The sequence below is a fragment of the Podarcis gaigeae genome (genome assembly GCF_964106915.1).
Source record: "Podarcis gaigeae genome assembly, chromosome: 11".
Classification (NCBI taxonomy): domain Eukaryota; kingdom Metazoa; phylum Chordata; class Lepidosauria; order Squamata; family Lacertidae; genus Podarcis; species Podarcis gaigeae.
In genome coordinates, this window is record NC_139687.1 from 39,349,984 (window position 1) to 39,373,343 (window position 23,360).

The 23,360-nt window shown below is 40.0% G+C and overlaps 2 long non-coding RNA genes across 4 annotated transcripts; one reads left to right on the top strand and one right to left on the bottom strand.

Moving 5' to 3' along the window:
* Nucleotides 1-7,658: 7,658 nt before the first annotated feature.
* On the bottom strand, nucleotides 7,659-10,428 carry LOC310827575. Its single transcript, XR_014556429.1, has 2 exons — nucleotides 9,620-10,428; nucleotides 7,659-7,967 (listed from the first exon to the last, which is right to left on the bottom strand). It is a non-coding gene; the product is annotated as an uncharacterized lncRNA (long non-coding RNA).
* Nucleotides 7,965-22,284, top strand: LOC310827547. 3 transcript variants are annotated; one of them, XR_014556390.1, is made up of 7 exons: nucleotides 7,965-8,537; nucleotides 10,425-10,522; nucleotides 15,744-15,893; nucleotides 16,917-17,066; nucleotides 17,723-17,888; nucleotides 20,392-20,514; nucleotides 20,848-22,284. It is a non-coding gene; the product is annotated as an uncharacterized lncRNA (long non-coding RNA). The 3 variants fall into 3 exon arrangements; XR_014556391.1 differs by having other exon boundaries at nucleotides 20,392-22,281; XR_014556392.1 differs by lacking the exon at nucleotides 10,425-10,522 and having other exon boundaries at nucleotides 20,392-22,280.
* The last annotated feature ends 1,076 nt before the right edge of the window (nucleotides 22,285-23,360 follow it).

The window sequence follows — 23,360 nt, forward strand, 5'->3', positions numbered from 1 at the left end:
TGAAGCAATGAAACCAAATTGGCATGCTGTGCTAACCACGGCATAGAAGGGACCATATTTTGGAAGGCAAAGGAGCTGTAATTAATGCAGAAAGGTGAGCTGATTGATGATAAGGATTTAACTATGCCAGTGCTATAGCTTATGTTTCCTTGGAAGAAAGGCTGCAAGTTAGTGTTAGAGGAGATGTTTTGCATGCATAAGTTTCCAAGTTCAATCTAAGTTGAGGTAGGGCTGGAAAAGACCCCTGGAAAGCCACTGCCAGCCAGTATAAGTAGTTGCTGAGCCAGATGGGCCAATGGTCTAACGCTGTACAAGGGAGCTTCCTGTATTCTTGCAGTGCTGCCTTGTTGTCATGCGTATTACGGGTTACAGCAATAACAGCAATCATTGTGTTCATTGGAATAAATAACACTAATGGTGTTCAAGTATACTTGTGTTATGTGGTTACACAGATGGAGAAAAACATGATCCTTGGCCAGTTCACTGAGGGAAGTGGCTTTGGTTGGCTTGGACTCATAGAAAACAATTTTAGAATCAAATGCTGTGCACAGAGAACATTCTGCTACCAGCACTTGAAAGGTACACTTGTTTTTGCACTGCAGACAATCCTAAATGGCAATCAAGATGCCAAACATTTAAAAGTATATAGAACCACCCAGGCTAGCATTTTGAAAATCCCAGAAGTACAGTTGTCCGTTTTTCTCCCCTTACTTGATTTCTTACCCCTTAACAGTTTCAAAGGATGCATAAGCTGAACAGTTAAACTTTTGTTGCCAGCATAGAAGTGATGTGATGGGGAAAGCTTCACCTACTGAATTTCTTCCTGTCTGTTAAAGGCATGGGAACCCAGCTTGAAAACCCTTGAAGCAAGTAGGACAGTGATATTCTGGAATATTGTGTCCTGTTCTAGGCACTACATTTTAAGAATGACATTGTAGAACAGGGAGACAAGGATAGGAAGAGGCCCAGAAAAAGTCATAGGAGGAATGATTGAAAGAGCTGGAGAACATTAAGGAAGAGACAAGACAGCCATCATCAAATTTCATTTTTGAGGGTGTGGGCAGGCAGAGAAGGAAGCAAGACGGTTAAGGGTAGCATAATATTTTCCCCCAGACCCAGAATTTACACAGCAAATAAATGACAACAGGTGGAGCTTTTGAGAACTGTCTTGTGCTAGCCTCACCCAAATACATCCTCTTCATATATTGCCCTTCTTGCTGTTCCCGTACTTGAAAGCAATTGTGCAGCTGCTGCCAGATTTATTTACTGTATTATTACATTCATATCCTACCTCCCCCCCCCCCAGGAGCTCAAGGTGACACACACACTTTTCCCCTTCTCCATTTTATCCCTTCAACTATCCTGTGAAGTAGGTTAGGCAGAGAGATAGTGACTGGTCCAAGATGGGCTTCATGACTTCAGGAGCTCCATGCCACCACCTTGCAGGAAGTGCTGAGCAATCTTCAAATTGCTGAAGAGCTTTCATGCCAAAGATGGAACAGACTTGTTCTCTGTTACTGCAGAGGACAGCATGAAAACCAGTGGGTGGAAATTGCAAGGAAGTGAATTTCTACTCAGCGTTAGGAGAAACTCACTAATAGTAAGAGCTGCTCAACAGTGGAACAGTTTGCTTAGGTGCAGGGCTCCCCTTTGCTGGAGGTATAAGCAGCAGCTAATTGGCCATCTGTCAGAGAAGCTGTACTTTCATCCTGCACTGCAGATATTTCATTGATCAGATGGTTAGGCTAGACTACCTCTGAGGCCCTTTCCAGCTAAGTGGTTCTTTATTAAGATTTTCATGCTGGCTTTCTCTGTTATTTCACTCATGGTCTATTTACACCAGCAGTGGTGTTCTACTCATATAGACTTAGAGTCTGTTACAAATGTCCAGATCACATCGGCTTGGAATGGTGAGGTTCTCCTTCCAAAACAAATCCACTAAATGTCTGCCCACAGATGGAGAAAATGAAGCCATCTGGAATTTCAGAAATATCACATTGAAGAGAAAGCACATCAGAACTGCAAGATTTTGCTTTGTATTATGAGTATTCCTTATAATAATAATATTAGCAATAGAAACAACAAAATTCACACGAGGATAGCAGTCTTTCAAACAGCACAGATATGTATCAATGCAGAAGCAGGTCATCATGTTCACTAGTTATTATTATAGTCAATTCATACATGGCCATGTAACCTCTCTGGAAACCACATATATTTTGGCCTTGGAATCTTTAGCAGATCTTGAGCTTTCCATATTATATGGATTGATGCTCTTAGAGAGCCAGATGTTTATGAGCATCACTGGTTTCTGCAGGAGATTCTTTTGAACAATGGCTCCTCAATTTTTCTTTTGTAATGTAATTCAACAATAAAAAAAGGTAGGGCACTATGAGATTTTGGAATGGGGTAAACTGAAGCTATAATTCTAAAATGAAGAAGTAATTAAATGTAAAGCCACTAAGGTTTTTCAAGAACCTTTGGAGAATGGAAGGGTACTAGCTTTCCACTTGAGGTGATTGCATCAGACCTTTGTTAATGAGTGTGAACAAAGGCCTACACTTGAGAAATTATCAAGCCAAAAACATACCATGCAAATAGTTTCTTTAGGGATAGAAAGTACTGTGTGTAGAACTTAGCCTTTAATTACTACCCATTAGAGTTGCTGCTGTTACATTGGCTTCCAAGCCAACAGCAAAGTTATGTCAGCAGCAGGTACCACAGGTCCCAATTTCTCAGCCTGAGAAACAATTACTGGGTTGCTGCTTGTGTACCGCCATGGTAACGAGATGCCAAGGGAACTGCATGAAGGTTGAAGGGTAAGGCTTTTGTAAGGTCACCTAAGTTGATAGACTCTTATCTCCGTCAGCCCCAGCCAACATGGCCAATGGTCAGGGATGGTAGCAGCTATATCCCAACAATATTTCTAGGGCACCACATTGGCTATCCCTGCTCTAGGACTTAGAGACGTGTAACCTTTGGCCCGCCAGATATTGGGACTCTTAACTCAATCAGTCCCAGACAGTATAGCCAATGGTCATTTAAAATATTTCTAGGCTGTCTTTCTCAGCAATGCTCATCCAGTGATACTGCAAGACCTTGTTGTTTTATTAGGTTATGCAATTCATTACAGAGCAGAAAAGATTTGTAGATGGAAGCTGTCAAGGTTTTTCTTTATTAAAAAAAAAACAAGTTATATAGTGGCTGAATCAAGTATGGACAGTTCTGATACTAACCATGCCAACATAAAGCCTGATCCGTAGCAAATTTTCTCAGTTCTTTTTAATTAACTGGAACATGCTTCCAAGTAAAATAACAATCAGAAATATGGCTAACCAGCCTGATTACAGTGACAGCCTCCACAGTACTCATTACAACTCTGCTTCTGTGCTACAGGTGCTGCAAGACCCCTGGGGCTTTGGGGCATGAAGTGATAGTATGGTGTCAGAGACTCTGAAGCCACTGTTGTGAGTGATCCCCAGCTGTTCTTATTGCCTACACACTCCATTGCATTTACCATCACCTCTGTTGCTTCCTTTTGTAGCTCTGCTTTCAGTGGCGGTAGTGTGTAAAAGGGTGTGTAAAGGATTGGACACTGGTAGTTCCTATTAGGTTTCACCTAAATAAGTTTGAACTTTTGTGATTCTCATTTTAAAAATGTTGCTGTTGTTTAGAGTGCTGCATTAATTTACAAATAGAAGGAAAAACTGTCCGAGTGGCTTTCATAGCATTGATGATGCCTATGCCCTTCCTAGCTTTGCAGTGCTACAAAACACAGATCTTTATAGCTAAAATGAGTTGCATAAAAGAAAATTCCCTATGGAAATTTATGAATTCATATCTGCCATCAGATTTGCTAGAAAGACCCACAGTCAATAAAATGAAGAGCAGCCCACAGGACATAAAACAAGGGTGCAGTCTGAAAATAAAATGACTCCTGAAAGCTGCTGAGAGTAAACTACAATATTTGATCAGATGTCCAGGTGGAGTTGTCCAAAACATCACAGATATTTAAGAGTTATCCACAAGACTGTGAACATGAACTCAGCAGAAAGCCTCGAAGAGACGTTTCTGGCAATGTTTCAAGTGGCGTTTTGCCAGATGAGCTGCCAGAAATAATATTGTATTGGATGTGATCTTTGTATAGATATATCGAAAACTATTACGTACAGTTTGTACCTTCAACAAAAGATGGAGCTACAACTTTTGAATGGTTTTGTGTTTATAGAGTGCTGTCACTGTACATTGGCAAAAACAGACATGTCCCTGCCCCAAGGGCCTTACAATTTAAATGGATATTAGGAAAGCAACAGGGCGAGAGGAGAAAAAGTACTGAAGAATGATCATGCACACATTTGATTTATTTTAACATTTTGATCTATTTGTCAATTTAAAAAAGAGTTCACAATAATTTTGGGGCTTGGTGGGCCTCTACATGGAACAGGGCCTAATATATTATGTATCCAATTCTCTGTAAATCCCTTCCCCTTGAAATGTGCCGGACTCCTGCAATTTTAAGCTTTTGCCAAATTTGCTCTCTCCTTTTTTATATGCTCTTTTTATGTTATGGATTTTTCTCTTTTTTTGCGCACCAATTGGATATCTTGATGTTTAGTGGCATAAACATTTTGATAAATGTGTAAACAAAGAACAATTAAGAAACAATAAATGCAATTGCTTATACAGTGGTACCTCGGGTTAAGAACTTAATTCGTACAGGAGGTCCATTCTTAACCTGAAACTATTATTAACCTGAGGTACCACTTTAGCTAATGGGGCTTCCCGCTGCCTCTGCGCCTCCACTGTGCGATTTCTGTTCTCATCCTGAAACAAAGTTCTTAACCCGAGGTACTATTTCTGGGTTAGCGAAGTCTGTAACCTGAAGTGTCTGTAACCTGTAACTGTATAAGTGGAGTCTTGCTGGATTTCTTTTATTTATTTATATAATGATACTCCCCCCCCCACCTTATTAAACCTTATTAATGAGTATGCATTAGTCAAGGCAGCTTACTAGTCCTTCTGGTCCCGTTTCCCACCATGGCAAAGCCCACATAAGCCGAGCAAGAAGGCAATAGTTGTCTCTCAGGCTACAGATTGCATGTGGCCATTCTGCACATTTAAAGCCATGTTGTGAATGCTTCACATTTTGTGAAGAAGGTGCTTTCTATCACCTGCCTTGAATTTCCTGCCAATCAAGTTGCATTGGATGATGTCGTATGAGAAAGACTTTCTCCATCCCAAGCAGCATCATTTTATAAATCTCTGAAATGTTCCTTTTTGATCATCTTTCTTCTAATTAAAGAGCCCCAGATCCTGTAGCCTTTCCTCATAGTAAAGTTACTCTGGCTTTATGGCAATTTTGGTTGCCCGTAAAAGCTCAGTTACAGTTGGGAAAGAGGATTAAGAGAGAGAAAATGTAGTTTTGATGAGGGACGGGACCTGAAGGGAGAGAAGTGGTTCCAAAAGATGTTCATCGGTTGTCCAGCCATTTACAGGATTTGTCACTTTTCTTTTTTTGTAACCTGCATTTATACTGTTTCAGAGATCCTTCCAGTAATAGTCATAGGCCGTAAACCAGATTGGCTGGTGGGTGTTCTGGCCTCAAACACACGTGTCTGTCCAGTTAACTAAACAGACATCTAATCCACAATGTCAAATACTGAGCTGTAGAAGAAATATTAATGGGTGGTTGAATATGACTGAGATAAAACAGATTTTATGGATGAAGTGAAAAGACAATGCAAGGTCTGACGCTCCATTTGCAATTCAGAGTGGCAGAGGAAGGTTTTTCTTCTCGTCTAAATAGGGTTAGATTTACTAGATAGGAACAAGCAGTTTATGATGATACTGTATATAGCAACACTTTATCAGTTGCTAGCAAATCACAAAGGGAAAATTAAAGCAGTTCTAAATGCAGAGACTGGTACAGTACATACCTAAAGCATTTTGAAGCACATTAGTTCCCTCAGAGAATTCTGGGTCCTGCAGTTTACCCCTCGCAAAGTTACAACTCCCAACAACCCTTTTACCAAACAAAGGGGGTGATGTGTTTTGAATGTGTTTTAAGGGTACAGTGTGCACACAGCCTATGTGACAATATAACAACAATGCCTGCTTGACACAGTATAGTGAGAGCAGCAAAAGAGTTGCTCATGACACTAGTATCTGTGAGCATAAGCAATAGCTTGTGCACAGACTCACATGCAGATACAAATGGAATAAGTTTTCATGTGATTACTCTCAGCATTCTTTGCCCTTCTGTGTCACACCTTTTTGCAAACTTGGTGCAGCAGACATACAGAGATGTTTCTACAAAAAAAGATCACATCTACTCATTGAGGGGACCATTTGCACATCAACAGGCACAAAGGAATCATAAGCTCTTCACAAGATTTGCACACTTGCCCAGTGATTTAATAGCAGAAACCATGTGGGAATGTTCAATGCTTCAAGTGAGCAACAAACACATAGGACAAGCTGGAAAAGCCCTGCAGCTGTTCCTTGAACCAAGTATTGTAATTATTGATATTGTTCCTGTATAACTTGAACTTTGATTCCTTTCAAATATTTCCAGAGAACACGGTGTAAATTCTACCTATATATTTTATTGTGCCCTATTACCTTTCTATGGTTGACTTGAAGCTGTGAAAATTATTTTTGAAAGTCTTTATTTTTACCTCTTGCCAGTTTTCTTTCATATTTTCTCCCCCAAAGGCTAAGCTAATTGCTGCACGAATTCATGTGGAAAAACAAATTACTTTGATGCAAGCATGAACAAACCCCTCACTAACTTTCATGTGTTCAGAGTTGTTCAAGCTGCAATTTATATTTATATAACAATGCAATCAACACAGATCATGGATGTACTTAGACTTTTCCAGAATCTGAAATGGTGGAACACTTTATTTTACATGCTGTAAATCCCTGGTTCAAATATGAGGCACAATCCCACACTAGGAAGGACAGAAATCAGTTATTGAAGTGCCAGTCACTATGTAGTCAAATTGTGATAGCAGTTTTCTATGTCTTCCATTTTAAACTGAGGCCCTTGGCCCTTAGCCAGAGATGTTACTTTAATTTCTGTTTACAGCCCTAGAATCCTGGTTTCATTAGCAATCCCATCTATTTCAGAGGTTGTGTCCACATTCCTTTGCTCCAAAAGCTTAGCTTGGAAAGGTCCACTCCACTGTAAGATGCTGTTTCAGTTTTTGCTAACAGAGCTGTCATTTCAGTCCTACTCTTGAAAACTCAGACTTCCAGACTTTAGGTGACAGGAAAGACTCCTCTTTGTTGTCCTATTTCAGATGCTGGAATTGTTTCTTTAGTCCAAAAATATGTATCCATGGTCCATTCTTTTTTGCAAAAACATGCTGTGACATGCCCCGTGTGGGTGCTTCTTTTCAGCAGCTGCTGAACTAGTTTGTTTAGTAGTGTTCTGGTTGTAACTATGGAAGTGAGATATAGGCCTAAGCTGCCATGTTCCCTGGGTGACCCCTACCCCCACTTTTCAGCCAATTGATACATAAAGATATTCTGATGCTTGGCTATGAACATATTTAATTTCAATATATTTAAATTGATGAACACATACAAGAAACAGCAGCAGTTCTGTGAAAGCAGTTCTTGAAGTACAAAAATATTTTTTTATTTTTTAAAAAAATGTTTTCTGGATCCAAATGGGCAGGGGGCTATTTATTTCCCCAGACTGCAGAACAGTCGCCTTTCTTGTGAATATAGAGCTGCCATCCTCAGTGGTGGCATGTCCTATGAGGAAAAGCTGTGTCTGAAATCTCAGTGAGCGGAATACTTGGATTTGAGATTGCTTTTCAAAATGAGACACAACACCATGCTCCCATCCTGAAGAGATAAAAAATCATGTTGTGGGATAGAGGTGTGGCCTCCTCTTTCCTTGTGGCTTCAGCCATGATGAAGTTGTGATGGTCTGTGGTTTCTTGTTGCCATGGTTTCTGAAATAATAATGTTGCACTGAGCTGTTATATTTAGGGCCCTGTGTGCGGCTTATCATTGGGGAAATATCAGAAACATGATTTGCCTGGAGGAATAGAAGCAAGGCCCGTTTCCAGTGGGAAGTTATTTATGAAGAATTTATCTGAGAGAAAAACAGGATTTATGACCATCTATATGATAGGATAGGAAGGCGTGTTGAGAATTGACTTTTGCACATTCCCTCAGAAAATAAACACACGTTTCCTTTCTCAGGAAGCAGCAAATTCCCCCAGAGTTAATTTCTTCTGCTACCACCACCTCATCTCCCTCAGATCGTGTGACTCCAAATGTCTTTCCTGTCTCATTCCTGATAACCAGGAGCCATTTTGTCCTAGCTTACAAAGAATAATGGAAAATCTGCCTTCTGAGGAGCAAGGCTGCTCTTCTTTTCCTTCAGACACCAGAGACAGGACTAGTAAAACTGTTAACACCAGTCTTAGTCCAGAGTCACCAGATAAGAGCCAGACTGACCTGGTTATTTTTAAGTGATGTTTATGAGGTGGAGTCTAGGAAAGAGGAACCTGTAGGAGGTGTTTCTAAGTATAACTAGATAGGCCCTTTCAACTTGGGAAATGTGGGTTGGGGAAATGGGTGGGGGGGAATCTTTATGAGACAGATTAGGGCATCTGTTCCTCCCTTCCCTCAGATTCTTAGAAGGCATTCCTTTTGCTGTATCTTTGGCACCATTTTCATCCAGGAAACTTACTTGTTTATTGTGTTACATGCCATGCTTTTTTCAGATGAAGTTTTAAAAGGGGCTTACTTTAAAAAACAACAACAAATTAACAACAATAACATACAATGTAAAAATGACGCTGCAAATGAAAAACACCACCACACATGCAATAAAAACAGCAGACTCAGGAGGCAATCCTGTGCATTACAGGTGACTAATCCCATTGCGAGAAGTGAGGCTACAGGGAACCACACAGAGGGCCTTCTCGGTAGTGGCGCCCGCCCTGTGAAACGCCCTTCCATCAGATGTCAAGGAAATAAGCAGTTATCCTATTTTTAAAAGACATCTGAAGGCAGCCCTGTTTAGGGAAGTTTTTAATATTTAATGCTGTATTGTTTTTAACATGTGATTGGGAGCCATCCAGAGTGGCTGGGGAGACTCAGCCAGATGGGCGGGTTATAAATAAATTATTATTATTATTATTATTATTATTATTATTATTATTATTAACCTTCATCTTTGGGCAGGTAATGCTTTGCCATGACCTTGTAAATACAAAGTACTCCTGTTTTTTCACCAGTTAGTTACTGTACTAAGATGGATTCATAAATGTGTTGAGTATGAGAGAAACAGTCACTGATACAGGGTATAAGCAAGGTGTAAAGCACACTTTGTGTTTGTTCTGCATTTATTTATTTATTTTTCCTGTAGAGTTGGAAAAACTGCTTAAAAACAACAACACTGAATAGCAACTCTCCTCAGTTGATCTCCACAGATGAAATGAGAAGGGGTTGTATGCCCCTGTGTGCTTGCATATGAGTAACCACTCCCAGAGCACTAGCCAAGGGTGAATGCGGCTCTCAAGCCAAACAACGTTAGCCACTTGCTATACATACTTACCTGGGGGGATGCCCCATTCAAATCAGTTGGACTTACTTGTAAGTAGACATGTATAGGCTTGCACCCTTAGTCATAAAATGCCTTCTGGTATTAAAAAACAGCAACTTCAAATGCTGTCTCAAAATGGAATAAGCGGCAGCCTGTCAGTCTTGGCATAACCAACCAACCATGGAGATGTGGGTGAAAATAAGTATTGGTTGGTGCCAGAGCTTAATTTTAGCTGGGGCTCACTATAGCTTAGCCTCAGCACAGTGACAGGACTCAGCATGATGATATGGGAAGGAAGAACAGATGATTTGAGCATGAGTAGAATGTCTTTTGTTCGCCTCTAAGTATTCACAACCAACCCCAACGTATCTAGGATTTGGCGAAGGGGGTGAGGGATGAGGGTGAGGCACAGTCAGGCCTGGGATGACTCACACTGACTACCCATGAACTAAAGTTTGGATTCTTCTCTTTGCTTGTCATATTGTCGATGGAAAATGCAGCATTGCCTCCATTCCAAGCCTCTTACTGTGAACGTGCTTTTCCCCCCTGTCCCCACTTTATGGCAAGGAAAGAGACAAACATAAACTTTGAGAGCAAGGAACAGCATGCTTGATTTGAGCTATATGAATACCCTCCAACTATGCAGAGAGAGCGAGAATGATAGGCCCCAAGAGGCCCACTTACCCTGTCTTCCAAAGAGCACTAAGCTACTATAACTCACAGCACCAGTAGATGTTGTCTAGGAATAAGTTATTTGGAAATTCCTTGTTCCACCCAGCATTCTCCCTATTCTTTTAGCCCTGTGTTATGTGCATATTCATGTCAGACTTTTTATGTACTGCTACTGTTTAAGGACAGCATGTATTGCTCATATGCAAATGAGCCTGAACCAACAAAAGTCAGACCAAAACTAATAGAACATTGCAAGTAATCACAGATGACAGCCATTGGGTAAAATGGGAACTACGTGTATTAAAATTGCCTTTATAATATGTGTATGTGTGTATTTGCAGTGCCATAGGTTTGGAACCAGACCTGCAGTTCTGGGAATGGAAGGTGGGGAGGCAATTTTCATTGGATTCCTCCTGTTCCCTTAATTCCCCCAGCTCTACTTCCCATGCTGTTTTGGAGGATTGCCCAACCCCTTAGAGCAAATTGAGAGCAGGGGCACAAGGGACTGCATGGAGAAGGAGAAATCAGCAAAAATCACCCCACCTCTTTGCACTTGCAGGAGCATCCGGTTCATTGAGATCGGCTCGGCATAATTTATAATTTATAATGTTTTGTTATCTGTTTCCATTTACCAAGAGTATCTGCCTTGTTACTTGCCTCTGTATATGCCTGACAAGAAGTAAACCTTTTTAAGACATAATTTTGTGTTTTAGAATCCTAGAATTATTTTATTTTATTATTATATGGGGTGTAATCATAGAATTGTAGAGTTGGTAGGGATCAGTACCCTGCTGAAACCAACTGAGCTAAAACTTCTCTGATATTTAAATATGTACACTGAAGGTCCTGTGTGAGTGTCTGGAGGCGGTTGGAGGATGGATGGCGGCTAACAGATTGAGGTTGAATCCTGACAAGACAGAAGTACTGTTTGTGGGGGACAGGAGGCGGGCAGGTGTGGAGGATTCACTGGTCCTGAATGGGGTAACTGTGCCCCTGAAGGACCAGGTGCGCAGCCTGGGAGTCATTTTGGACTCACAGCTGTCCATGGAGGCACAGGTCAAATCTGTGTCCAGGGCAGCTGTTTACCAGCTCCATCTGGTACGTAGGCTGAGACTCTATCTGCCTGCGGACTGTCTCGCCAGAGTGGTGCATGCTCTGGTTATCTCCCGCTTGGACTACTGCAATGCGCTCTACGTGGGGCTACCTTTGAAGGTGACTCGGAAACTACAACTAATCCAGAATGTGGCAGCTAGACTGGTGACTGGGGGCGGTCGCCGAGACCATATAACACCGGTCTTGAAAGACCTACATTGGCTCCCAAGTGTTGGTGCTGACCTTTAAAGCCCTAAACGGCCTCAGTCCAGTATACCTGAAGGAGCGTCTCCACCCCCATCGTTCTGCCCGGACGCTGAGGTCCAGCGCTGAGGGCCTTCTGGCGGTTCCCTCATTACGAGAAGCAAAGCTACAGGGAACCAGGCAGAGGGCCTTCTCGGTAGCGGCGCCCGCCCTGTGGAACGCCCTTCCAGCAGATGTCAAAGCGATAAACAGCTACCTGACATTTAGAAGACATCTTAAGGCAGCCCTGTTCAGGGAAGTTTTTAACGTGTGATATTTTACTGTATTTTTGGTTTCTATGGAAGCCGCCCAGAGTGGCTGGGGAGGCCCAGCCAGATGGGCAGGGTATAAATAAATTATTATTATTATTATTATTATTATTATTATTATTATTATTATTTCTGTGGAATATTTGTTGACCACCCAATCAACAAATTCCTGTGGACAGCTCATGTGTAGTTCAAAAAATCTGCGATGCGTGTGTGGCTTCTATGTCCAAGAAAACAGTCAACTGCCTGTCATGGATGGGGTTGTACTTCACTGAAAGATACAGGTACATAGTCTGGGGGCTCTTCTGGATCCAACTCTTGCATTGTTGGCCCAGGTAACCTCAGCAGCTAGAAGCACCTTTTACCCTCTGCAACTGGTGTGACAGCTATGGCCATTCCTGAACTGGGAGATCTTGGCCACAGTAGTTCAGACACTACTGACTTCAATATCAGATTACTGCAATGCACTTTATTTGAGGCTCAGGGGTGGAGTAATGTGGGTGCGGTCTGCCCCAGGTGCCACTGCCAAGGGGGGGGGGGAGTGACAAAATGTGGTGTGGCACTCAATGTCTGTGAGAGATGCTGAAGCTTTGGTGCCCGACAGCTCCCCCTCAGCTGTCGGGTGGCAGGCAGACTCCTCGCACATGATCTCTGGGAAAAAACTCAATAACTTTGGCTCCCCCCAAAAAGCTCAACAACTCTGGCTCCCCATTTTTTTCCAGGCAAAAAAATAAATAAATTTCAATGTGTGGCTGGGTGACAAGAAATTTTCCACACCGGGTACCACCTCATCTTGCTACGCCACTGTTGAGGCTTCCCTTGTGTAGTGGTGCCTCAGATTAAGTACTTAATTCGTTCCAGAGATCCGTACTTAACCTGAAACTGTTTTTAACCTGAAGCACCACTTTACCTAATGGGGCCTCCTGCTGCTGCTGCGCCGCCGGAGCACGATTTCTGTTCTCATCCTGAAGCAAAGTTCTTAACCTGAAGCACTATTTCTGGGTTAGCGGAGTCTATAACCTGAAGTGCATGTAACCTGAAGCGTATGTAACCTGAGGTACCACTGTACTTGATCAGAAAGCCACAGTTAGTGCAGAATGACGCTCTGTTCAGAGATTTGCACTGGTTGCCCAGTTGCTACCAGGCCAAGTTCAAGGTGTTTACTTGTGGAACTGGCACTGTTCTGCACGTGTAATAAATCAATCTTTTAGTGTAGCAGCACCTACACTTTAGAACTTCCTGCCTATTGATCAGGTAGCTGCCTCTGCTGTACTCTTCAGCACCCACTTGAAACATCTTTTTAAGGCAAACCTATCCAGACATGCAGAAGATGCATGTGTTTTATTTATTTTTTTAGCTTTTGTTGATTTTAATCAACAATTTATTTAATAGTGATTCAATATTTTAAATACTCATTTATGTTTTGTATTTTTGTAAACTTAGCAGGGTTTTTTTTAACAATTAAGTGGTATATACATTTTGTTAAATAAACAAAATAAATAAATTCAAAAATTATATTAAAACATGAATGGATACATTTTAAACAATAAAAATTGATCATTCAGTTACCTGTTAAAAACAAGCACAAGCAGTGTAATTTAAAGTCCAGAAGAAAATAATCTGTTCCAAAGGAAAGAAACTTTGTTTGTAAATACCTATAGTTCTATAAGCTAATAAAATTTAGCAGGATTCTAGTAATATAATCTAGTGCACAAGGATGAACATGTAAATTCATTGTGCTTAGTGAGATTTAAGTTTGTATAACTGCTGGATTGACGCCTACAAATGTGTCTTAAAGTTAAGAGGGCAGTGGGCAGAATTCGAGTAAATTTCCTCCTGCTGTGATGAATAAATTACACAAGAATGTAACAGCTTGCTAGCAAATATTATTGGACTCAATTAAGTGATACATCTACTGTAGCTAAAGTACTTCTCCATCTGTGTTGCCCATCTATCACCCACATGAGTTGTGGGCTATAGACTCAAGTAGCAAAGAAAAAGTATACTAAATTGGAATGTTATTCAAATACACTACAAAGTACACTACTAAGTACATAGGAAAGAAATATATCTCTTAGCACCACCACTACTTTATTTATGCATTGTTTCATACCCAAAGTTCTCAAGTAGCTTTACATAGTAAGCAAGTAAAATTTAAAATGTACCAACAATAATAACTAAAAGTAGTCACACTAAACATCCTCCAAGTACACACTTCCTTCCATAAAATTACCATAAGTAATCAGCATAAAATAGCAGGCAGCTGAAAATCATTCCGTGAGTTAGCTATAATGTAGAGTAGTCCACTTTGTAAGATGCAACAGCCATGATCTAGAACGCTACGCCGAATGGCACTTTAGTCATATACCCATGTAAAGTGCATTGTACTAGTCAACTATTGAGAATAGTGAATAAAATATGAGTGCTCCTGTCATAAGAAAAATCGATATTTATTTAATTAGTTATAATGGCCCCAGGGTGTGGTCTGAAGGAACATGGATCGCTACCACCTTGCATCCAGGTGGAGACCCGGTATGCTGCCTTGGGTTTCATGAAGGAAGGAAGATAAAATATATATGTAAGAAAATAAATAAACAGCTTTTAAAAGGAACCTTGCTGCCAACTGAGTAGTCAGAAGAAAAGCTGAATCTGAGGCCATGACAAGCTGTGCAGCTTCTCAACCATTGGAGGGAACATCTTTTAATCATTTGCAAAGTCACTTCCTTAGGATTCCAGAGAGCCATAAGTACCATCACTACTAACAAGTCTGAAATTATTTTGTTTAATCTTATTCATCTGAGAACTGTCTCAGAACTAAAACTTAAACATTTTTTGTAGGTGTGATTGAAAAAAAAAGAATATAAGTGAGTGTCATGACACTGTAAAATATATTTGTGTGTATATATATATAATTATAAATTGCTTAATTAAAAAAAACCTGAGCAGTGCACATACAATAGTACAAAATACAACAATACACAGATAAAATTGTAAACAAGTATATATAACTAAATTATGTGTCTGCATAGGCCTGCTGAAATACTAAAACAATGTTGCAAGGGTGCCTGTGTAATATTAATCAGGAAGTGTGCATGCAGTAATCCAGTTTTCAAGTTACCAATACCAGGACTAATGTACTCAAGCTATCCTGATCAAGGAATGGCTGCCACTGTCATACCAGCTCAACCTGGTAAAAAGGCACTCCTAGCCACCAAGACCAGCTGGGCCTCCAGTGGATACAGGAGCACCTATTAGACTGCATACCTCTTCCTGCAGGGCAGGCTATTGGCCAGTTTCTCAGACACAGGAACCACTAACTCACAGAACCTCTGTCTTGTTGGGATTCAAGCTCAATTTATTTCCCATCATCCAGCCCACCATTGCATCCAGGCACTGGTCCAGGGCCTGCACAGCCTCTCCTGGTTCATATATTATGGAGTCATCAACATACTGGACTTTTATAAATGGACTTTATACAGTTCTGGGAATCAAGACACAATGAATCAAGATGGTTCTTTTCATAAATATTGGATCAGCTTTGCATACTTAGGAATAATTTATGATGACATTCATTCTGTTTATGATCTCTGATGATATATAGTTAGTTCCTACTCTTGAACAGTTCCCCACTATACTGAAAAATAATCAATTTTTGTCTATATCTATTTCTATCAATTTTAATAAAAACAATATAATACTGAAAGTATAATATTTAAAATTGGCAACTGTGAAAACAGGATGCTGTTGATGTGTAAGGCACATTCAAACACATTCCCCAGAAAGGCAAAGGAATAAACAGGTTGATGACCTGATTTACCTTATGAAAACATTTTGTTCATATATTGTATTTTAATAGCACCAGATGAAAACTAATAACATCTTTACAATTTTGACAGGTTTGCTACAGCTATCAAAAAGTTCAGTTTACTGAATCCACTTCTAATATTTAGTGGGGCCTGTTTAAATCCATCAGCCTTAAGTGCAATAACTAAAGGAAAACATGGTTCCAATTTTAAATGCATTTGGAACACACTTTGCACTGTTTGGTAAGTACTGTACTACTTTTCATTTTGGAAAGCTATGTCACCCCTAGGCCTCATTCAGATATCACATGGATAAGGCTAAGGATGGACGATATTGTCAATCTTGGTTTAAGCAAGATAATCAGTGTGGGTTTGCTCCTTACTTCAGCAATGAAGTCTGCAACATATCACAACTGCCACTTTTAATATATGCATGCATAAAAACTGGGTAATAGGCACAATCTTTGAGGCACAATCTCCTCTCTATCTCTCATAAAGCAGGAAAATGTTTCTTTGAATATTGTCCCTGGCCCAACGCATGTAGATATCATTTACAGTGGTACCTCTGGTTACGTACTTAATTCGTTCCGGAGGTCCGTTCTTAACCTGAAACTGTTCTTAAACTGAAGCACCACTTTAGCTAATGGGGCGTCCTGCTGCTGCCACACTGCTGCAGCGCGATTTCTGTTCTCATCCTGAAGCAAAGTTCTTAACCTGAGGTACTATTTCTGGGTTACTGGAGTCTATAACTGAAGCGTATGTAACCCGAGGTACCACTGTACCAAAAAAAAAAAAATTATTTACCTCATAACTAATGTTTATCATATGCATATTTAATCAACAAAGCATCATCTCACTAATTACTGTATTTTACTTTCTATAACACGCACCAGACCATAACACGCACATAGCTTTTAGAGGAGGAAAACAAGAAAAACTGCTCCCCAAAGAATCCTTGGAACTAGTTTGTTAAAGGTGCTGAGAGTTGTAGTTGTCTGATGGGTAAGCTGCTATTCTCAGAACTTTTGAGGGAAAGCCTTGCACTTTAAATGTTCAGTGCAGATATGATTGGCTGTGGAATGGTAACAGTGACACAAGGAAGGGGGCCAAATCAAGGAATGTGCCCTTTCCCTCACCCTTGCACATGGAGGGAGAAGGCTGCCTGAATTCTCCTATATATTCCCAGACTAATATTACATATGGTGCTTTGGAATTTGCTGCAGATTTTGCTTCCAATGAACTGCTTCAACATTTTTCTTCTTGTAGAATCTTTTAAAGGAAGTTCTCTGCCCAGTTAATGTTCATTTAGATGGTTATGTCAAAAACTGTTAGAAGAATGGAGAGCAATTTGGGAAATCCAGTAGCTAATGCAATGCTGGAAGCTATTCATGCAAGATGTAGCATTGCTTAATTCAGGTGGCCTTTAAATTTTGTCATCAATTGATTCATATCATTTCTATACTGCTTTATATTTTTTTAAAAGAAACCCTCAAAGCATGCATACAATCTAAGTTACAGCATGTAATAAAAATTACAAAATATCAAAACAAAACACTACAGATGAAGATCTCATATAAAAGACACATTGAAAGCAGCATAATTAATGGGAAAATAAACATAAGTCAGATAAAATTCTAATGCAATACTACAATAAACTCCACAAAACAGCATCATTAGTAACTAAACCTAATAACTGAATTATTAACACAGCAACCTTTCCCAAATACTTCTCTTGCTTAAAAAAAAGAAAGCTGGAGGCCAGACTCCAAGACTATGGCAAATAGCCTGATATCTCAAATTTTCAAAATATAGTAATAAAGTTAGAAAGGCAAAGGTATCCAGTGGTGGCTTTACACTAGTGAAAAACATGACTGTTTATTCAAGGCATGATACTTTATTTTCACCAATCCCACCCCCATGTAGCCTCCTGTGCCCTGACTTAAACATTTTCCCACTGAAATACTGTACCAGCATCACTACTGTTTAAATAAAACAACATTAATTGTTTATCTGTTCAGTTTCACAAAACAGTGTTGCAATTTTGGTTGGTGATTTCATTTTGATTTTTATAGGAACACTTCATTCAAATCGAATACACCCAGCAGGAGACTTTACAATGCATGACCTTTTGAATATTCTTCCCTTTATTGATGCCCTTCTCGTCATCAGAGTGACAGGCAAACAACTGATGGAAGCTCTTGAAAATCGAGTTTATAGATACCCAGCTCTTGATGGAAGGTATGAAGTATATATTTTTTTAAGTGCCTCTTCCTCCGACTCCTGAACTCCTCTGAAAATGGATTTTCAATGTTGTAACAGTCAGCATTTATCAATTTCCATATTGCATGCAAATTATACCATTCTTACTGTCTGAATTTATGTCACACTAAACTATGGCTTAGTGCTATGCACATTAGCTGGAATGAGCTGAAGTGAAGGCCTGGATTTGCATGCTTCTCCTCCCCTCCTCCTTTGTTGCCAGGTGAAGGACTTTGTCAGCATTTAGTTTCACTTTCACAGAATCTTGGCATCTAATATAGGAATGGGGGAGAAACTGGATCCTATTTGCATTTAAAGGTGAACCTACCAAGTTTACTTTCTGAAACAATTGAAATACACCCATCTTTTGAAATGTGAGCTTCTGAGAATTTTGTGATGTAGTTCCCCAATCAAGTACAGTTGTACCTAGGAAGTCGAATGGAATCCGTTCCAGAAGTCTGTTCAACTTCTGAAATGTTCGGAAACCAAGGCACGGCTTCCAATTGGTTTCCAATTGTGCAGGTGCGCTGGAAACAATAGTGGAAGCCACGCCAGATGTTTGGCTTCCAAAAAAAGTTCAAAAACTGGAGCACTCACTTCCGGTTTTTGATTGTTTGGGAGCTGGAACGTCTGACTCCCAAGGTGTTTGGGAGCTGAGATATGACTGTAAGGTGTATAAAAGTGCATACACTGCAGTAAAGTGTGCATAAGAATGCATATATTCATGAGAAAAACATACTGAAATGTATTATATTAAGGAAAATTGCTTTGCACAAATTTATATATTAGGCATATAAAATGTATACATTAGGAGAATTTAATATTTAAAAATGTTTTGCAAACTGATACAGAAATGTGGAGAATTGAACTTAAGAATGGAAGAATGAAGAATCTTGACAGATTTGTCCATCCATATATGTGATTGCATATGAACCACTCTTGAATCAAAAGTATCAACAGCTTGGGGAGGAGGGACATAGGTCAGTGGCAGAGCATATACTTTGCCTACAATAATGAGAGTTAGAAACCTCCTCGTGGAGATGAGAATGCCAGAGGTTGCACTAAACATTATGTTTTGCACCTACTGTATGTGGCAAGCCACTTTTTTATGGAAGACAAATAGCCAGTTGCACTTTAAAGCAAAAGAGAGTGAGACAAGGCTTTGCTGTGCCTCTCAGCTAGGAATTGGAGCGCAACTCCCATGCCAGCTCTAAGTGAAGCCAATGCAGATTTGTTCTGAAACCCAGTGCAGCTGTGTGCAAAGTTCTTTCAGTCTCAAACTTGCTTTAATCCGCTCCTGTGTACATTCCAAACATCTGTGCTCTGTGCTGTATTTCATGTTTGGAAACTAGAGTGTCTTGCTAAATTTAATAGGTCAAGGCAGGCTTCTTGGATAGTGCACTTGGAGTAGCTGGAATCAGAGGAAGGCTGGAGAAGGAGCTCACAGAGGTGGAGCAGGAACTGTTATCTGCATGGCATTATTAATCAATGTGTGTTAAATGTTAGCACATGGAGGAATTGATTGTATTGATTTTGAAAGAGGGCTGAAATGTGGAGAATATTAATGAGTGAATTTATTCATCATAATATAAAATATAAACTGTTTTTATTAACATTTAGGTTTCCTCAAGTAGCGGAAATAGAATTTGGATTTGATCCAAATGCAGAACCAGGGGATTTTAAAAGACTCTGTAAAAATTCAAGGATGGTATTTAAAGCAAAATCAGATCTATCAACTTGCTGTTAAGGAATACTTAGCTAATGTAAGCACTTCTTTTAATATGCTATTTTGAACTATAGTGATGCTTATTCCATTTGACAAAACTATTTCTTATGACCATACCACGTTGGAAGGAAATAACAACTGGTGGACAAGCGAGGCAATGGAAGACATTTATGGTAGGAATTACAAAAACCTCTTACCTGAAAATTGTGAAGGTGACATCAATGACAATCTTTCATGAGTGGTTTAAGTAATAGTCTGACCTGGGATAAGCTAGCTTCCTATCCAGGACTTTATAGTGAAATGCAAGTTGTAGCTAATACAGTATGTGTACAACTTGTTACATGTTTAAATATTCCACATTCTTCAACCATTTCTATTTTCACTTACATTTTGTATCACATCATAGTCTTCATCATTTATAAAAACGTAAGAAAGTACACACCTGCTAATCTAGCTGATTATCATTACTGTATTATAATAATAATTGTTAATGTTTATTAGACTCAACTGGTTATTGACCAAAATAAATAAATACTCTACTCTGTTTATTAGACTTGTTAGTTGCCTGTTACCTGAAAGTCTCCAAGCAAATTACAAGACATTTGAAAACATTAATAAGAATACATCATGCCTGTGGTTCCCATTTTTTTCATTCTGCAGACCACTTAAAAATTTATGAGGGTCATGGCAGACCACTTAATGCAACTTTAATGCACTGTGCCAGATGCTGTATTATTTTTAATTGTCTTTTTTCAGACATGTGGACCACCTGATGAACCTCATGGAGCACTAATGGTCCATGGGCCACAGTTAGGGAACCCTTGCATTATACCATCGAAATGAAACATCACCCATAACAGTCATAGGAAGCTTTGGCAGGTAAGTTGCTGTTGCAGCAGAGAGGTTGGCGCAATGCAAACACACTTGCAGGACCACTGGATTCGCTTCACAATTGTGTTTGCACTGCACTGACATCCCCACCCCTTTCCCCATTTCTCCAAGTAAGCAACAGCAACTGACCAGCAGCTCTACCTCATCTGACAAGACACTTCTGGATGTATCTCCACATCTGCCCATCTCTGGTGTGGAGGGATGGAGGTGACACTGTGCAGGGGGTGGTGAGAGTGGGAAGGCAAGTCACAAGTAGTGCCAAGCAGGAAGCACTCCCTTATTTGCCAGGGTGACACCCCTCTCCCCTGCCTTCATTCACAGGTACAAATGAGGTGGTGGGGAGGCAGCCCTGTCTCTATGGTGGCAGGGATGCCTTCCTACATTCTTGTGAGAATGGACCCAACTGCAGAAAGGAGCAGAAAGCAGAGTCTGTGCAACTTGGACACCATTTGTTCTAAATTAATATTTCAGTGTTTCACAAACTTACTTTTTATTTATGTAGAATTTTATTTTTAATATTGAATACACAATTGAAAGCAATAATTGTGGAACATAATTTAAGATGAAAACAACAGAAAATTGAAAACTATAACCTAATAAAGATTCTTGTCCAAAGCCAGCTCATGCACTTTATTCAAGGAAGCAGACTTCCCCATTTATATCCCCATCTGTTTGGGGAAGCATGTGCCCAACTGGGTGCAGGATGCTCCGTTTCCCACTTTGATTTAACAGATGAGGCTATGCACACAGCCCTTTCAAAGACATTAAAATGCTTCCACCCAGGGGTCAGGTGTACCAAGTACCCTTTTCATGACGGCCTCTCCACATTTGCCTTATGGTGTCATATATACACCATATTCTAATTGAAGCTAAAGGAAATGTTGGAGTTAAATTTAACAAATATACTAAACAAACCTGGTAAATATCACATATGAATATTTAGATTTGGAAGCTGCACTCGAAGAGCATTGCTCTATGAGTAATGCCAAACTGAATGTTTGGATTGGATATATTTGAGTCTTCATCATTCTTAGTTTGCCAGTAAATCTTCATATAATCATCCTTTATTATGCTCATTGTGCATATAATCAAATGCACATTTAAAATATGTATTTAGATGCCTGTATCTGAAAGAGTATGTATACTTGGGAACAAGTTTGTCTGTGATTTTTCAGGAAAAGGATGGCTACATGAAGTTTCAGAATTGCTCCAGGTTATTTGATATAGAAACTGCGCAGACACTTTCCACAGTAGTTATTAATCACTTTGGCTCCATCAAGATTGTACAAGAAATCAAGCAATGCTTCTCTGGTCACTGAATGAGTTTAATTACGAAATCCACACTCTCTTCATTAATAGGTAAATAGATAATGGCATGTTACAAATAAGTAAGTAATTTTGCCCAAAGGAATGTTGTCCTAAAATAAACCATTGTGTATTCCTCCATATATCCCGTGTTAATTATTTTCTCTACTGGAAATATGTTGGGTTACCGCTGCTTTTTCACCTAGCTAAAAGAAAAGAAGTTTATGTCAGGTTGTTTCTCCTTTTAAGTCGAAAGGCAGGGTTGAAAGCTGGTCATCTGACATCTCAGGAAGGAAAGCCCTCCTTTCCAACCTCCTAATCCTGCTCTCTGTCAGGATGCCAGGCGGTGATGGCTGGTGCCCAGTGAGTTTGGTAAGATGAAAGGCAAGGAGACCAATAGAGGGTGGAGCTGGAACCAATGACAAGCAGAGTCAACTAATTCTGCTTTTCCCCCCCCATCCTAGGAATCTGATAGGTAGGGCCACCCCCTTGGATTGGTTGTAAGAAAGAAGGCAGGCAGGTGGGGGCTGGCTGAGGGCAGATGGAGGCAGTGCCCCATTTGCCCTGATGAAGTAGCTTCCACTGATGTTGGTGGGAGGACTCAACTCTTCATTAGCTCTGATGTTCCTTGGGTTGCTTAGTTATAGGTGGATCTTTGTGGGATTACAGAGTCCCCTCAGCCTGATGGACCTTCCCTAGGTACTTATAGTAGGTGGCTCATCCAAGTATTCCTTCCCCAGTCCAGCCGTCTCACCCACTGCTGCCTTGCCAAGCTTACTGTTCTCTTCAGCTCTGTAGCCACCTCCTGCTTTTGCTGCCCAGAGACTTATGCAATAAATGGAACACACGCTGCAACATTTGTACACCTACAATGAGAAACCTTCCACTTCCAGTCCAGCTTTGTTTCCCTCTTAGAGGGCTATTTAAGGTTCAGAGCCTCCAGAAGGTGGATAGCTGACATTGTGCTAGGAAATTAGTCTTAGTGGAATTTTGCTACCTTTGTTGTTACCAGAATTAATGCAATTGCTATGACTAATGAAGTATGGACTATTAATTGTTCTGTGTCACAGTGAATTAGAAATACACATTTCAAATCTAGACTTCTTGTTATTTGGCACCACAGCCTCATGCAGGCAGCATTGATACATCTGGGACTATTGCCAGTGTTTCCTCTCTCTTACACTTAGTTCTTTTTCAATGAAGGCATAGTTTCCTTTAAAAAGTAAATAAGTTACAAAAAAACTTCCACCACTGAGTCAATCGTATGGGGCAGGAAGGGATTTGAGCTGATCTAATTTGAGTTTATTAAAACCATAAAAAGCTCAGTTCACACTTCTATTTCTCCAAGTGATGCTGAGTAGTCTTTATCTGCATTGGGCTAGAAATTGTTTTTATATATCTTCTTATTGCTGATGTTTTTATTGTTGATAGCTTTGGGGTGTTTCACGGGAAGTGATTCATAAATGAACAAAAAGGTAAGCCAGCCTTTGAACCCAGCACTACAAAGAGCCAGCTCATCAATGTAATGT